Source organism: Eucyclogobius newberryi, unplaced genomic scaffold (genome assembly GCF_026437365.1).
Source record: "Eucyclogobius newberryi isolate DKJ021-1_F unplaced genomic scaffold, fEucNew1.0.hap1 SCAF_4, whole genome shotgun sequence".
Taxonomy (NCBI): Eukaryota; Metazoa; Chordata; class Actinopteri; order Gobiiformes; family Gobiidae; genus Eucyclogobius; species Eucyclogobius newberryi.
Window position 1 is genome coordinate 2,597,081 of NW_027316056.1, and position 14,346 is coordinate 2,611,426.

Consider the following 14,346-nt stretch of genomic DNA (forward strand, 5'->3'; position numbering starts at 1 on the left):
GGTAAGGATCCATAGAAAAACAATATCCACTTGTATTTTTCCTGAAGTTATCGGATTTTGAGATATTGTCAAGTAAACAACGTTTTCTACAGTGAAAATATCCACATAAAGGCTCTGTCCGGCGCATTTCTCAATCCATATCAAATGACCTGTTTGACTTATAAGATGGTGTTTGGCATCGATCTTTTCTTCAGACCGTTAGCTACAGAATGAGACCATCCACAATTGTTTCTGTCCGCGGGTTTGTTCTTTACAGCCGCCGCAAAAAAAAAAGGCGCCGCTTCCGACGCGGGCATCCATCTTGTTTACGTCCACTTAGCGCTAGCATGCGGTGACGTAGAAGACTTTGATTGAGATATTATTCTAGCCAATAAGAATACCTTTCGAATGGTGGGTGGGACTTAGGGCTTCTTCACACAGAGGCTTTGTAACATATATACATAGTATTTCTAGAAAAAGCGGGTTAGTGGTAGAGCGCATACCTTTGTTCATTTGTGTTGTTTCTAAACCATCAAATCTGTTCCGTTTTTGTCCATTCTATCATTTTGGAGAATTGAACCAAAGGGGATGTAGCTCAGTGGTAGAGCATGTATGAGGTCCTGGGTTCAATCCCCAGCATCTCCTGACACTGCTTTAGTCATTGCAAGCTGCCATATTACACTGGAAGGAATTTTAGAGACCTTGACTTAAATATGCCATGTCAACACTTCTGACATCCACAGTGGCCTAATGGATGTCAGAAGCTAATATTTGGTAAGTTTAGACCATTCAGTGCTTTGACCAGTATAAATCATAGCTCCCACTCTTTGGCTAATGGATATTCAAAAATCAACTTTTCATCCACAAGCTTAAAAAAAACTATAAATCCATTGTGCACTGTCACCCTGCCAAATTATAACTCAGTGATTGTTAGATACCTTTTGTTGAAATATCCGTCAGTAAAAGTGTATGTATGGTATAGTGTAGGATTATTGTAGTCTGATGCCGAGATAGATGCTCAAACTCAAGCTTAAGTGCAAACTCCCAGTCCCACATTATGGTTGAATCTTGCAGCACTTATAAAATATATACAAGTACAATAAGTCTGGATGGGTGTCAAGAGAGGCTTTGAAACATGGCATCCATTCAGGCGCAACATTTTGAAATCAAATTTTTGTTTTTCCATGCATCTATGGACTAGCAGGTTTGATGGTGTTTCTTTTTGGAGTATTTCTAGACAAAGTGGTTCAGTGGTAGAGCACATACCTTTGTTCATTTGGGATCAGACATGTTTTCCAGCAAGGCTTGACTGGACAAGCATACCTTGATTTTTAATTGGTCTCAAGATTTCACAGTAATTTTCCAAAGATGCAGTATTGTGGTGGCCAGGTGGACAAGCCAATGGGCAAAAAATACATTGGCATTGCTTCATATTTCTTTGAACCCTGCCGGAAACATACCTTTCTCTTCCCCTTGACCAGCAAAGGACGTCACCTGCTTAACAGTGCTCGATTTGTGAATAATAGGTACAGGAACACTTGTGGACTGGGTGATCAGACCAAAGAAGTAACTGTAACACACAAAAAGTGATGCTTATGTAAGTAAAGTAACAATGGCACAGACCTTTGTGTCATTACCAGTGAAAGAGGAATTTATTCTTGAATTTTCTATCCGATCACTATTTGTGTTCTGTTCCTAAGCCATCATATCTGTTCTGTTTTGGTCCATTCTATCATTTTTTATTACGGTTCCGAAGGGGATGTAGCTCAGTGGTAGAGCGCATGCTTCGCATGTATGAGGTCATGGGTTCAATCCCCAGCATTTCCAGACACTGCTTTAGTCATGGCAAGCTGCCATATTACACTGCAAGGAATTTCAGAGACACTTCTGACTTCTGACATCCACAGTGGCCTAATGGATGTCAGAAGCTAATATTTGGTAAGTTTAGACCATTCAGTGCTTTGACCAGTATAAATCATAGCATCACTCTTTGGCTAATGGATATTCAAAAATCAACATTTCATCCACAAGCTTAAAAAAAACTATAAATCCATTGTGCACTGTCACCCTGCCAAATTATAACTCAGTTATTGTTAGATATCTTTTGTTGAAATATCCGTCAGTAAAAGTGTATGTATGGTATAGTGTAGGTTTATTGTCATCTGATGCCGAGATAGATGCTCAAACTCAAGCTTAAGTGCAAACTCCCAGTCCCACATTACGGTTGAATCTTGCAGCACTTATAAAATATATACAAGTACAATAAGTCTGGATGGGTGTCAAGAGAGGCTTTGAAACATGGCATCCATTCAGGCGCAACATTTTGAAATCAACTTTTTGTTTTTCCATGCATCTATGGACTAGCAGGTTTGATGGTGTTTCTTTTTGGAGTGTTTCTAGACAAAGTGGTTCAGTGGTAGCGCGCATACCTTTGTTCATTTGGGATCAGACATGTTTTCCAGCAATGCTTGACTGGACAAGCATACCTTGATTTTTAATTGGTCTCAAGATTTCACAGTCATTTTCCAAAGATGCAGTATTGTGGTGGCCAGGTGGACAAGCCAATGAGAAAAAAATACATTGGCATTGCTTCATATTTCTTTGAACCCTGCCGGAAACATACCTTTCTCTTCCCCTTGACCAGCAAAGGACGTCACCTGCTTAACAGTGCTCGATTTGTGAATATATAGGTACAGGAACACTTGTGGACTGGGTGATCAGACCAAAGAAGTAACTGTAACACACAAAAAGTGACGCTTATGTAAGTAAAGTAACAATGGCACAGACCTTTGTGTCATTACCAGTGAAAGAGGAATTTATTCTTGAATTTTCTATCCGATCACTATTTGTGTTCTGTTCCTAAGCCATCATATCTGTTCCGTTTTGGTCCATTCTATCATTTTTGCTTACAGTTCCGAAGGGGATGTAGCTCAGTGGTAGAGCGCATGCTTAGCATGTATGGGTTCAATCCCCAGCATCTCCAGACAATGCTTTAGTCATTGCAAGTTGCCATATTACACTGGTGGAATTTCAGATACCTGTCACCTGCACGCCGGCGCGCAGTTTCCAAATTACAAAAGTTCTCTTGATGTAAAATGATGTATAACTTGCGGTCAATACCAGCAAGTTATACATCATTTTAAAGGTTATTTTCTCAACAAAACGAATATGTCATTGATTTACATTGAATAATATGCCCCAAGAAGCAATTACCAATAGTTTGTGAGAAAGTCTCAACTTTTACAAACGCATGTCCTACCTGTTTGCTTTTTATGACGGACAAAACGGCTTCCAATCTGTACATTCTTGTACTCAGTCTGTCGGTAAGGATCCATAGAAAAACAATATCCACTTGTATTTTTCCTGAAGTTATCGGATTTTGAGATATTGTCAAGTAAACAACGTTTTCTACAGTGAAAATATCCACATAAAGGCTCTGTCCGGCGCATTTCTCAATCCATATCAAATGACCTGTTTGACTTATAAGATGGTGTTTGGCATCGATCTTTTCTTCAGACCGTTAGCTACAGAATGAGACCATCCACAATTGTTTCTGTCCGCGGGTTTGTTCTTTACAGCCGCCGCAAAAAAAAAGGCGCCGCTTCCGACGCGGGCATCCATCTTGTTTACGTCCACTTAGCGCTAGCATGCGGTGACGTAGAAGACTTTGATTGAGATATTATTCTAGCCAATAAGAATACCTTTCAAATGGTGGGTGGGACTTAGGGCTTCTTCACACAGAGGCTTTGTAACATATATACATAGTATTTCTAGAAAAAGCGGGTTAGTGGTAGAGCGCATACCTTTGTTCATTTGTGTTGTTTCTAAACCATCAAATCTGTTCCGTTTTTGTCCATTCTATCATTTTGGAGAATTGAACCAAAGGGGATGTAGCTCAGTGGTAGAGCATGTATGAGGTCCTGGGTTCAATCCCCAGCATCTCCTGACACTGCTTTAGTCATTGCAAGCTGCCATATTACACTGGAAGGAATTTTAGAGACCTTGACTTAAATATGCCATGTCAACACTTCTGACATCCACAGTGGCCTAATGGATGTCAGAAGCTAATATTTGGTAAGTTTAGACCATTCAGTGCTTCCACTCTTTGGCTAATGGATATTCAAAAATCAACTTTTCATCCACAAGCTTAAAAAAAACTATAAATCCATTGTGCACTGTCACCCTGCCAAATTATAACTCAGTGATTGTTAGATACCTTTTGTTGAAATATCCGTCAGTAAAAGTGTATGTATGGTATAGTGTAGGATTATTGTAGTCTGATGCCGAGATAGATGCTCAAACTCAAGCTTAAGTGCAAACTCCCAGTCCCACATTACGGTTGAATCTTGCAGCACTTATAAAATATATACAAGTACAATAAGTCTGGATGGGTGTCAAGAGAGGCTTTGAAACATGGCATCCATTCAGGCGCAACATTTTGAAATCAAATTTTTGTTTTTCCATGCATCTATGGACTAGCAGGTTTGATGGTGTTTCTTTTTGGAGTATTTCTAGACAAAGTGGTTCAGTGGTAGAGCACATACCTTTGTTCATTTGGGATCAGACATGTTTTCCAGCAAGGCTTGACTGGACAAGCATACCTTGATTTTTAATTGGTCTCAAGATTTCACAGTAATTTTCCAAAGATGCAGTATTGTGGTGGCCAGGTGGACAAGCCAATGGGCAAAAAATACATTGGCATTGCTTCATATTTCTTTGAACCCTGCCGGAAACATACCTTTCTCTTCCCCTTGACCAGCAAAGGACGTCACCTGCTTAACAGTGCTTGATTTGTGAATATATAGCTACAGGAACACTTCTGGACTGGGTGATTAGACCAAAGAAGTAACTGTAACACACAAAAATCGATGCTTACTTAAATAAAGTAACAATGGCACAGACCTTTGTGTCATTACCAGTGAAAGAGGAATTTATTCTTGAATTTTCTATCCGATCACTGTTTGTGTTCTGTTCCAAAGCCATCAAATCTGTTCCGTTTTGGTCCATTCTATCATTTTTCCTAAAACTTCTGAAGGCGGATGTAACTCAGTGGTAGAGCGCATGCTTCGCATGTATGAGGTCCTGGGTTCAATCCCCAGCATCTCCAGACACTGCTTTAGTCATGGCAAGGAATTTCAGAGACACTTCTGACTTCTGACATCCACAGTGGCCTAATGGATGTCAGAAGCTAATATTTGGTAAGTTTAGACCATTCAGTGCTTTGACCAGTATAAATCATAGCATCACTCTTTGGCTAATGGATATTCAAAAATCAACATTTCATCCACAAGCTTAAAAAAAACTATAAATCCATTGTGCACTGTCACCCTGCCAAATTATAACTCAGTGATTGTTAGATATCTTTTGTTGAAATATCCGTCAGTAAAAGTGTATGTATGGTATAGTGTAGGTTTATTGTCATCTGATGCCGAGATAGATGCTCAAACTCAAGCTTAAGTGCAAACTCCCAGTCCCACATTACGGTTGAATCTTGCAGCACTTATAAAATATATACAAGTACAATAAGTCTGGATGGGTGTCAAGAGAGGCTTTGAAACATGGCATCCATTCAGGCGCAACATTTTGAAATCAACTTTTTGTTTTTCCATGCATCTATGGACTAGCAGGTTTGATGGTGTTTCTTTTTGGAGTGTTTCTAGACAAAGTGGTTCAGTGGTAGCGCGCATACCTTTGTTCATTTGGGATCAGACATGTTTTCCAGCAATGCTTGACTGGACAAGCATACCTTGATTTTTAATTGGTCTCAAGATTTCACAGTCATTTTCCAAAGATGCAGTATTGTGGTGGCCAGGTGGACAAGCCAATGAGAAAAAAATACATTGGCATTGCTTCATATTTCTTTGAACCCTGCCGGAAACATACCTTTCTCTTCCCCTTGACCAGCAAAGGACGTCACCTGCTTAACAGTGCTCGATTTGTGAATATATAGGTACAGGAACACTTGTGGACTGGGTGATCAGACCAAAGAAGTAACTGTAACACACAAAAAGTGACGCTTATGTAAGTAAAGTAACAATGGCACAGACCTTTGTGTCATTACCAGTGAAAGAGGAATTTATTCTTGAATTTTCTATCCGATCACTATTTGTGTTCTGTTCCTAAGCCATCATATCTGTTCCGTTTTGGTCCATTCTATCATTTTTGCTTACAGTTCCGAAGGGGATGTAGCTCAGTGGTAGAGCGCATGCTTAGCATGTATGGGTTCAATCCCCAGCATCTCCAGACAATGCTTTAGTCATTGCAAGTTGCCATATTACACTGGAAGGAATTTCAGATACCTGTCACCTGCACGCCGGCGCGCAGTTTCCAAATTACAAAAGTTCTCTTGATGTAAAATGATGTATAACTTGCGGTCAATACCAGCAAGTTATACATCATTTTAAAGGTTATTTTCTCAACAAAACGAATATGTCATTGATTTACATTGAATAATATGCCCCAAGAAGCAATTACCAATAGTTTGTGAGAAAGTCTCAACTTTTACAAACGCATGTCCTACCTGTTTGCTTTTTATGACGGACAAAACGGCTTCCAATCTGTACATTCTTGTACTCAGTCTGTCGGTAAGGATCCATAGAAAAACAATATCCACTTGTATTTTTCCTGAAGTTATCGGATTTTGAGATATTGTCAAGTAAACAACGTTTTCTACAGTGAAAATATCCACATAAAGGCTCTGTCCGGCGCATTTCTCAATCCATATCAAATGACCTGTTTGACTTATAAGATGGTGTTTGGCATCGATCTTTTCTTCAGACCGTTAGCTACAGAATGAGACCATCCACAATTGTTTCTGTCCGCGGGTTTGTTCTTTACAGCCGCCGCAAAAAAAAAGGCGCCGCTTCCGACGCGGGCATCCATCTTGTTTACGTCCACTTAGCGCTAGCATGCGGTGACGTAGAAGACTTTGATTGAGATATTATTCTAGCCAATAAGAATACCTTTCAAATGGTGGGTGGGACTTAGGGCTTCTTCACACAGAGGCTTTGTAACATATATACATAGTATTTCTAGAAAAAGCGGGTTAGTGGTAGAGCGCATACCTTTGTTCATTTGTGTTGTTTCTAAACCATCAAATCTGTTCCGTTTTTGTCCATTCTATCATTTTGGAGAATTGAACCAAAGGGGATGTAGCTCAGTGGTAGAGCATGTATGAGGTCCTGGGTTCAATCCCCAGCATCTCCTGACACTGCTTTAGTCATTGCAAGCTGCCATATTACACTGGAAGGAATTTTAGAGACCTTGACTTAAATATGCCATGTCAACACTTCTGACATCCACAGTGGCCTAATGGATGTCAGAAGCTAATATTTGGTAAGTTTAGACCATTCAGTGCTTTGACCAGTATAAATCATAGCTTCCACTCTTTGGCTAATGGATATTCAAAAATCAACTTTTCATCCACAAGCTTAAAAAAAACTATAAATCCATTGTGCACTGTCACCCTGCCAAATTATAACTCAGTGATTGTTAGATACCTTTTGTTGAAATATCCGTCAGTAAAAGTGTATGTATGGTATAGTGTAGGATTATTGTAGTCTGATGCCGAGATAGATGCTCAAACTCAAGCTTAAGTGCAAACTCCCAGTCCCACATTACGGTTGAATCTTGCAGCACTTATAAAATATATACAAGTACAATAAGTCTGGATGGGTGTCAAGAGAGGCTTTGAAACATGGCATCCATTCAGGCGCAACATTTTGAAATCAAATTTTTGTTTTTCCATGCATCTATGGACTAGCAGGTTTGATGGTGTTTCTTTTTGGAGTATTTCTAGACAAAGTGGTTCAGTGGTAGAGCACATACCTTTGTTCATTTGGGATCAGACATGTTTTCCAGCAAGGCTTGACTGGACAAGCATACCTTGATTTTTAATTGGTCTCAAGATTTCACAGTAATTTTCCAAAGATGCAGTATTGTGGTGGCCAGGTGGACAAGCCAATGGGCAAAAAATACATTGGCATTGCTTCATATTTCTTTGAACCCTGCCGGAAACATACCTTTCTCTTCCCCTTGACCAGCAAAGGACATCACCTGCTTAACAGTGCTTGATTTGTGAATATATAGCTACAGGAACACTTCTGGACTGGGTGATTAGACCAAAGAAGTAACTGTAACACACAAAAATCGATGCTTACTTAAATAAAGTAACAATAGCACAGACCTTTGTGTCATTACCAGTGAAAGAGGAATTTATTCTTGAATTTTCTATCCGATCACTGTTTGTGTTCTGTTCCAAAGCCATCAAATCTGTTCCGTTTTGGTCCATTCTATCATTTTTCCTCAAACTTCTGAAGGCGGATGTAACTCAGTGGTAGAGCGCATGCTTCGCATGTATGCGGTCCTGGGTTCAATCCCCAGCATCTCCAGACACTGCTTTAGTCATGGCAAGCTGCCATATTACACTGCAAGGAATTTCAGAGACACTTCTGACTTCTGACATCCACAGTGGCCTAATGGATGTCAGAAGCTAATATTTGGTAAGTTTAGACCATTCAGTGCTTTGACCAGTATAAATCATAGCATCACTCTTTGGCTAATGGATATTCAAAAATCAACATTTCATCCACAAGCTTAAAAAAAACTATAAATCCATTGTGCACTGTCACCCTGCCAAATTATAACTCAGTGATTGTTAGATATCTTTTGTTGAAATATCCGTCAGTAAAAGTGTATGTATGGTATAGTGTAGGTTTATTGTCATCTGATGCCGAGATAGATGCTCAAACTCAAGCTTAAGTGCAAACTCCCAGTCCCACATTACGGTTGAATCTTGCAGCACTTATAAAATATATACAAGTACAATAAGTCTGGATGGGTGTCAAGAGAGGCTTTGAAACATGGCATCCATTCAGGCGCAACATTTTGAAATCAACTTTTTGTTTTTCCATGCATCTATGGACTAGCAGGTTTGATAGTGTTTCTTTTTGGAGTGTTTCTAGACAAAGTGGTTCAGTGGTAGCGCGCATACCTTTGTTCATTTGGGATCAGACATGTTTTCCAGCAATGCTTGACTGGACAAGCATACCTTGATTTTTAATTGGTCTCAAGATTTCACAGTCATTTTCCAAAGATGCAGTATTGTGGTGGCCAGGTGGACAAGCCAATGAGAAAAAAATACATTGGCATTGCTTCATATTTCTTTGAACCCTGCCGGAAACATACCTTTCTCTTCCCCTTGACCAGCAAAGGACGTCACCTGCTTAACAGTGCTCGATTTGTGAATATATAGGTACAGGAACACTTGTGGACTGGGTGATCAGACCAAAGAAGTAACTGTAACACACAAAAAGTGACGCTTATGTAAGTAAAGTAACAATGGCACTGACCTTTGTGTCATTACCAGTGAAAGAGGAATTTATTCTTGAATTTTCTATCCGATCACTATTTGTGTTCTGTTCCTAAGCCATCATATCTGTTCCGTTTTGGTCCATTCTATCATTTTTGCTTACAGTTTCGAAGGGGATGTAGCTCAGTGGTAGAGCGCATGCTTAGCATGTATGAGGCCCTGGGTTCAATCCCCAGCATCTCCAGACAATGCTTTAGTCATCGCAAGTTGCCATATTACACTGGAAGGAATTTCAGATACCTGTCACCTGCACGCCGGCGCGCAGTTTCCAAATTACAAAACTTCTCTTGATGTAAAATTATGTATAACTTGCGGTCAATACCAGCAAGTTATACATCATTTTAAAGGTTATTTTCTCAACAAAACGAATATGTCATTGATTTACATTGAATAATATGCCCCAAGAAGCAATTACCAATAGTTTGTGAGAAAGTCTCAACTTTTACAAACGCATGTCCTACCTGTTTGCTTTTTATGACGGACAAAACGGCTTCCAATCTGTACATTCTTGTACTCAGTCTGTCGGTAAGGATCCATAGAAAAACAATATCCACTTGTATTTTTCCTGAAGTTATCGGATTTTGAGATATTGTCAAGTAAACAACGTTTTCTACAGTGAAAATATCCACATAAAGGCTCTGTCCGGCGCATTTCTCAATCCATATCAAATGACCTGTTTGACTTATAAGATGGTGTTTGGCATCGATCTTTTCTTCAGACCGTTAGCTACAGAATGAGACCATCCACAATTGTTTCTGTCCGCGGGTTTGTTCTTTACAGCCGCCGCAAAAAAAAAAGGCGCCGCTTCCGACGCGGGCATCCATCTTGTTTACGTCCACTTAGCGCTAGCATGCGGTGACGTAGAAGACTTTGATTGAGATATTATTCTAGCCAATAAGAATACCTTTCGAATGGTGGGTGGGACTTAGGGCTTCTTCACACAGAGGCTTTGTAACATATATACATAGTATTTCTAGAAAAAGCGGGTTAGTGGTAGAGCGCATACCTTTGTTCATTTGTGTTGTTTCTAAACCATCAAATCTGTTCCGTTTTTGTCCATTCTATCATTTTGGAGAATTGAACCAAAGGGGATGTAGCTCAGTGGTAGAGCATGTATGAGGTCCTGGGTTCAATCCCCAGCATCTCCTGACACTGCTTTAGTCATTGCAAGCTGCCATATTACACTGGAAGGAATTTTAGAGACCTTGACTTAAATATGCCATGTCAACACTTCTGACATCCACAGTGGCCTAATGGATGTCAGAAGCTAATATTTGGTAAGTTTAGACCATTCAGTGCTTTGACCAGTATAAATCATAGCATCACTCTTTGGCTAATGGATATTCAAAAATCAACATTTCATCCACAAGCTTAAAAAAAACTATAAATCCATTGTGCACTGTCACCCTGCCAAATTATAACTCAGTGATTGTTAGATATCTTTTGTTCAAATATCCGTCAGTAAAAGTGTATGTATGGTATAGTGTAGGTTTATTGTCATCTGATGCCGAGATAGATGCTCAAACTCAAGCTTAAGTCCAAACTCCCAGTCCCACATTACAATTGAATCTTGCAGCACTTATAAAATATATACAAGTACAATAAGTCTGGATGGGTGTCAAGAGAGGCTTTGAAACATGGCATCCATTCAGGCGCAACATTTTGAAATCAACTTTTTGTTTTTTCATGCATCTATGGACTAGCAGGTTTGATGGTGTTTCTTTTTGGAGTGTTTCTAGACAAAGTGGTTCAGTGGTAGCGCGCATACCTTTGTTCATTTGGGATCAGACATGTTTTCCAGCAATGCTTGACTGGACAAGCATACCTTGATTTTTAATTGGTCTCAAGATTTCACAGTCATTTTCCAAAGATGCAGTATTGTGGTGGCCAGGTGGACAAGCCAATGAGAAAAAAATACATTGGCATTGCTTCATATTTCTTTGAACCCTGCCGGAAACATACCTTTCTCTTCCCCTTGACCAGCAAAGGACGTCACCTGCTTAACAGTGCTCGATTTGTGAATATATAGGTACAGGAACACTTGTGGACTGGGTGATCAGACCAAAGAAGTAACTGTAACACACAAAAAGTGACGCTTATGTAAGTAAAGTAACAATGGCACAGACCTTTGTGTCATTACCAGTGAAAGAGGAATTTATTCTTGAATTTTCTATCCGATCACTATTTGTGTTCTGTTCCTAAGCCATCATATCTGTTCCGTTTTGGTCCATTCTATCATTTTTGCTTACAGTTTCGAAGGGGATGTAGCTCAGTGGTAGAGCGCATGCTTAGCATGTATGAGGCCCTGGGTTCAATCCCCAGCATCTCCAGACAATGCTTTAGTCATCGCAAGTTGCCATATTACACTGGAAGGAATTTCAGATACCTGTCACCTGCACGCCGGCGCGCAGTTTCCAAATTACAAAAGTTCTCTTGATGTAAAATGATGTATAACTTGCGGTCAATACCAGCAAGTTATACATCATTTTAAAGGTTATTTTCTCAACAAAACGAATATGTCATTGATTTACATTGAATAATATGCCCCAAGAAGCAATTACCAATAGTTTGTGAGAAAGTCTCAACTTTTACAAACGCATGTCCTACCTGTTTGCTTTTTATGACGGACAAAACGGCTTCCAATCTGTACATTCTTGTACTCAGTCTGTCGGTAAGGATCCATAGAAAAAACAATATCCACTTGTATTTTTCCTGAAGTTATCGGATTTTGAGATATTGTCAAGTAAACAACGTTTTCTACAGTGAAAATATCCACATAAAGGCTCTGTCCGGCGCATTTCTCAATCCATATCAAATGACCTGTTTGACTTATAAGATGGTGTTTGGCATCGATCTTTTCTTCAGACCGTTAGCTACAGAATGAGACCATCCACAATTGTTTCTGTCCGCGGGTTTGTTCTTTACAGCCGCCGCAAAAAAAAAGGCGCCGCTTCCGACGCGGGCATCCATCTTGTTTACGTCCACTTAGCGCTAGCATGCGGTGACGTAGAAGACTTTGATTGAGATATTATTCTAGCCAATAAGAATACCTTTCGAATGGTGGGTGGGACTTAGGGCTTCTTCACACAGAGGCTTTGTAACATATATACATAGTATTTCTAGAAAAAGCGGGTTAGTGGTAGAGCGCATACCTTTGTTCATTTGTGTTGTTTCTAAACCATCAAATCTGTTCCGTTTTTGTCCATTCTATCATTTTGGAGAATTGAACCAAAGGGGATGTAGCTCAGTGGTAGAGCATGTATGAGGTCCTGGGTTCAATCCCCAGCATCTCCTGACACTGCTTTAGTCATTGCAAGCTGCCATATTACACTGGAAGGAATTTTAGAGACCTTGACTTAAATATGCCATGTCAACACTTCTGACATCCACAGTGGCCTAATGGATGTCAGAAGCTAATATTTGGTAAGTTTAGACCATTCAGTGCTTTGACCAGTATAAATCATAGCACCCACTCTTTGGCTAATGGATATTCAAAAATCAACTTTTCATCCACAAGCTTAAAAAAAACTATAAATCCATTGTGCACTGTCACCCTGCCAAATTATAACTCAGTGATTGTTAGATACCTTTTGTTGAAATATCCGTCAGTAAAAGTGTATGTATGGTATAGTGTAGGATTATTGTAGTCTGATGCCGAGATAGATGCTCAAACTCAAGCTTAAGTGCAAACTCCCAGTCCCACATTATGGTTGAATCTTGCAGCACTTATAAAATATATACAAGTACAATAAGTCTGGATGGGTGTCAAGAGAGGCTTTGAAACATGGCATCCATTCAGGCGCAACATTTTGAAATCAAATTTTTGTTTTTCCATGCATCTATGGACTAGCAGGTTTGATGGTGTTTCTTTTTGGAGTATTTCTAGACAATGTGGTTCAGTGGTAGAGCGCATACCTTTGTTCATTTGGGATCAGACATGTTTTCCAGCAAGGCTTGACTGGACAAGCATACCTTGATTTTTAATTGGTCTCAAGATTTCACAGTAATTTTCCAAAGATGCAGTATTGTGGTGGCCAGGTGGACAAGCCAATGGGCAAAAAATACATTGGCATTGCTTCATATTTCTTTGAACCCTGCCGGAAACATACCTTTCTCTTCCCCTTGACCAGCAAAGGACGTCACCTGCTTAACAGTGCTTGATTTGTGAATATATAGCTACAGGAACACTTGTGGACTGGGTGATTAGACCAAAGAAGTAACTGTAACACACAAAAAGCGATGCTTATTTAAATAAAGTAACAATGGCACAGACCTTTGTGTCATTACCAGTGAAAGAGGAATTTATTCTTGAATTTTCTATCCGATCACTGTTTGTGTTCTGTTCCAAAGCCATCAAATCTGTTCCGTTTTGGTCCATTCTATCATTTTTCCTCACACTTCTGAAGGGGGATGTAACTCAGTGGTAGAGCGCATGCTTCGCATGTATGAGGTCCTGGATTCAATCCCCAGCATCTCCAGACACTGCTTTAGTCATGGCAAGCTGCCATATTACACTGCAAGGAATTTCAGAGACACTTCTGACTTCTGACATCCACAGTGGCCTAATGGATGTCAGAAGCTAATATTTGGTAAGTTTAGACCATTCAGTGCTTTGACCAGTATAAATCATAGCATCACTCTTTGGCTAATGGATATTCAAAAATCAACATTTCATCCACAAGCTTAAAAAAAACTATAAATCCATTGTGCACTGTCACCCTGCCAAATTATAACTCAGTGATTGTTAGATATCTTTTGTTGAAATATCCGTCAGTAAAAGTGTATGTATGGTATAGTGTAGGTTTATTGTCATCTGATGCCGAGATAGATGCTCAAACTCAAGCTTAAGTGCAAACTCCCAGTCCCACATTACGGTTGAATCTTGCAGCACTTATAAAATATATACAAGTACAATAAGTCTGGATGGGTGTCAAGAGAGGCTTTGAAACATGGCATCCATTCAGGCGCAACATTTTGAAATCAACTTTTTGTTTTTC

At 39.6% G+C, this 14,346-nt stretch overlaps 6 non-coding genes across 6 annotated transcripts; all 6 read left to right on the forward strand.

Annotated features, from left to right (window-relative positions):
- The first annotated feature begins 1,734 nt into the window (after positions 1-1,734).
- trnaa-cgc (transfer RNA alanine (anticodon CGC)) lies at positions 1,735-1,806 on the forward strand. The gene has a single exon. It is a non-coding gene; the product is annotated as a tRNA-Ala (tRNA).
- Positions 1,807-5,013: 3,207 nt separating this feature from the next.
- trnaa-cgc (transfer RNA alanine (anticodon CGC)) lies at positions 5,014-5,086 on the forward strand. The gene has a single exon. It is a non-coding gene; the product is annotated as a tRNA-Ala (tRNA).
- A 3,210-nt stretch (positions 5,087-8,296) lies between these two features.
- Positions 8,297-8,369, forward strand: trnaa-cgc (transfer RNA alanine (anticodon CGC)). The gene has a single exon. It is a non-coding gene; the product is annotated as a tRNA-Ala (tRNA).
- A 1,092-nt stretch (positions 8,370-9,461) lies between these two features.
- Positions 9,462-9,533, forward strand: trnaa-agc (transfer RNA alanine (anticodon AGC)). Its single transcript has one exon. It is a non-coding gene; the product is annotated as a tRNA-Ala (tRNA).
- Positions 9,534-11,607: 2,074 nt separating this feature from the next.
- trnaa-agc (transfer RNA alanine (anticodon AGC)) lies at positions 11,608-11,679 on the forward strand. Its single transcript has one exon. It is a non-coding gene; the product is annotated as a tRNA-Ala (tRNA).
- Positions 11,680-13,755: 2,076 nt separating this feature from the next.
- trnaa-cgc (transfer RNA alanine (anticodon CGC)) lies at positions 13,756-13,827 on the forward strand. Its single transcript has one exon. It is a non-coding gene; the product is annotated as a tRNA-Ala (tRNA).
- Positions 13,828-14,346: the final 519 nt, after the last annotated feature.